Source organism: Thermothelomyces thermophilus, chromosome 1 (genome assembly GCF_000226095.1).
Source record: "Thermothelomyces thermophilus ATCC 42464 chromosome 1, complete sequence".
NCBI classification, from domain to species: Eukaryota; Fungi; Ascomycota; class Sordariomycetes; order Sordariales; family Chaetomiaceae; genus Thermothelomyces; species Thermothelomyces thermophilus.
Genome location: NC_016472.1, coordinates 381,415 through 385,097, shown reverse-complemented (window position 1 = coordinate 385,097; position 3,683 = coordinate 381,415).

Sequence of the window (3,683 nt, the reverse complement as noted above, 5' to 3'; positions counted from 1 at the left end):
TCCGTTGACGAATGCGGAGCACTGTAATAGGAGTAGTAGGTTGAGATAGGAGAAATTGCTAGCATCGCTATAGACAGAACCAAGTTCGTATATTACCAGAAAACCGAGAGACGAGACAAGATTAGGGAAGTACCGAAAGAATATAAAGGACACCTAGCATTCGAACCGAAGTATCTAGAAGGATTACTAGAATATAGCCTATAGGATTACGAGATCAAGCTCAAGGAAGGAGTATAACTAAAGTTCTTCAAGATTTACTATATAAGCTAGACATAGAACGAAGAACTTAAGCGATATTTGGAGGAGAACCTTCGAAGAGGATATATCTGCCCGTCGATATCGCTAGCAGGCTACCTAATCCTATTTATGCCTAAGAAAGACGGAAAGCTACAGTTATATATCGACTATTAGTAACTTAACAAATAGACCGTGAAAAACCGATACCCGTTACCGCTAATCTTACGGCTCTGAGATTAGTTGGCAGGAGCCTAATATTTCACGTGTCTTGACTTGCCATCGGCCTACAACTATATATAGATCAAAGAAGGCGACGAGTGGAAAACGGCCTTTAGGACACCCTATAGCTACTACGAGTACCTCGTCATGCCATTTAGACTTACGAACGCGCTGGCAACATTCCAAGCCCTGATTAATCAAGCTATCCGACCCTTTCTCGATAAATTTGCGGTATGTTATCTCGACGATATACTTATCTTCTCTAAGGTAATAGACGAACACCAGAAGTACGTGAAAGTAGTGCTAGACATGCTATATATATACAAGCTATTAGTTAACAAGGAAAAGAGCGAATTCTACGTTAGGAAAACGGTATTTTTAGGATATGAGATATCCCCGGGACAAATCCGGATGGAACCTTTAAAGGTTGAAGCTATCAAGAATTGGCTACGACCGACGTTAGTCACGGAAGTACGAAGCTTCATCGGATTTGTAAACTTCTACCGGATGTTCATTAGGAACTTTGGAGTAATCGTATGACCTTTACACGAACTTACTAAGAAGAATACTAAATTCTAATAGGAAGAGCAACACGAGTAAGCATTTACGCAGATCCGCGACGCCATTACTAAAGATCTAATACTAGTACTACCAGACCCTAAGAAGCCATTCGAGGTAGAAACGGACGCTTTAGACTATGCCATCGGAGGACAATTAGGATAACGAGACGGACAAAGAAAGCTATATCCTATAGCCTTCTTTTCAAAGAAGCTCGACAGACTATATCTTAATTATCCGATCTATAATAAGGAACTACTTGTAATTATCGAAGCTTTCAAGGAATGGCGACCATACCTCAGCGGCACGATTAAACCGGTACAAGTATATATAGATCACAAGAACCTATGATACTTCACGACGACGAAGGAGCTTAATAGACGACAAATACGATAGGCAGAATTCCTCGTGGAATTTAACTTTGAGATTCGCTATAAGAAGGGCAAAGAGAACGTACAAGTAGATATCTTAAGCCGACGAACGGATTATACGGAAGGACGAACGGGAGTAATACTACCGTTGTTCAAGGAACGAATAGACGGAACGCTACATTACGAAACGTAGACACCTGTGGAAGATGATCTACTTGACTCGTTCCTAGAATGCTACGTAATCTTTCGAGAAGAAAGGATTAACGAGGCATAGTATCAAGCAGCACCCGGACCAATGGTACCTAACGGAGTGGAAGAAAGAGATGGGAAACTCTGGTACCGAGGCAAAGCATATATCTACGACAGGGATCAATAGCTGCGAATGATTCGAGAACTCTACAAGTCGAAACTCGGAGGATATAAAGGAGTTACGAAGACTGTCGCATAAGTCAAGAGACACTACGACTTTCTATAGTTAACGGCACAGGTCAAGGAAGTCGTACGAAGCTACGACATCTGCAACCGAAGCAAAACGGCACAATATAAGCCGTATAGGCTACTTTAGCCACTACTAACAGCTGACAAACTATAGAGTTTAGTTACGATGGACTTTATTACAAAGCTGCTAGAATCTAAGGATATAGCTACAGGAGTGACCTACGATAGTATTCTTACTATAGTAGATCGCCTGACTAAGTGGGTATATTTCTTTCCCTACAAGGAGTCCTAGATAGCGGAACAGTTAGCAGACGTGATCTATCGGCAAGTTATATCAGTACATGCTTAGCCACAAGAATAGATCACCGACAGAGACACCAAGTTCGCGTCGAAGTTCTAGCAAGCGTTAATGCAACGATTAGGCATTAATAGCAAGCTGTCAACGGCATATTACCCACAGACTAATAGACAAACGGAGCGACTAAACCAAGTTATTAAGCAGTACCTCCGCTCTTATGTTAACTACTAGCAAAACGACTAGGTCATACTATTGCCAACAGCATAACTCGCTTACAACACGATGCTAACGGAAACGACCAAAGTTATACCGTTCTTCGCGAACTACGGATATAAAGTAGACCTTAGGCAAGGACCAGAGGTCATAGTGCCGAGAGCAGCAGTCAAAGCAGAACAGATGTACATACTATATAAAAAGCTTAAAAAAGAACTCGAGTTTGTCAAGACCAGAATAAAGAACTACTACGATAAACATAGGCTCAAGGGACCTTGCCTAGAGAGGGGAGACAAAGTCTACCTGATTATACAAAACCTGCGAACCAAACGACTAAGCGCGAAGCTAGACTTTAAGAAGGTCGGACCCTTCGTTATCAAAGAACAAATTTTGACATCTAACTACCGACTATCATTACCGTTATCTATATGACTACGGACGGATGTTTTTTATATTTCGCTTCTTGAACTAGCACCGAAAAACGCCAAGGTTGCTATATATATCGAAGCAGAAGACGAGGAAGAAGAATGGGACGTCGAAGAAATTCTAGATTCATATATTATCAACGGAGAACTATAGTACCTGGTCAAATGGCTTGATTTTGGACCAGAAGACAACTCATGGGAACTAATTAAGAACTTGAACTGCCCTGAGAAACTAGAACAGTTCTACCGGCAGAACCTAGATCGACCATAGGCACTAGCTCGGACAAAACGGCTAAGTCGGCCTCCGACAAATCTAGGCCCAAAGAGGACCAGTCAAACGGGACGTCAGCACCCTAGGACCGTACATCACTAATAACGCGTGCTTCGGACTCCCGTACCCTCCGTTCTTCTGCCTCTATTTCCTCTAGAGACTGTATGCCTCGACGAAACAGCTCGGAACCCTGCTCCTTTAAGAAACGTTTCTAGTGACGAAGACAAGCTAATCGACCGACAGCTGCCTGAAGTTGAGTCTGAAGGACAAAGAGGGCCTCTTCGGCATCAGCCTCTTCTTGTTCTACACGCTTTTGTTCGGACATAATCTTCGTTACCATAAAGAATTAGCCACGAACATTAAGGCAACAAACCAGGTCACGAACAAGCAGACGCTACATCGGAACCATTATAAGAATGACCCCGACGCACGCACTCGCTACAGCGAGAAGAGCCTGACGCTATATAACAAGCCAAGTTCCGCTTAAAACACTACAAACACGGTATAACGTCCACGCCAGAAGAATCAATAAAAGAAGCAAGCGCGGCGCGCTGTTGGGATTTCGAGGATTGGCGCTTAGAAACACGATCTGCCATCTTGTCAATCGCTAGCAATATAGGAAAAGGGAAAAAAAATTACGAGGTATACGTGGA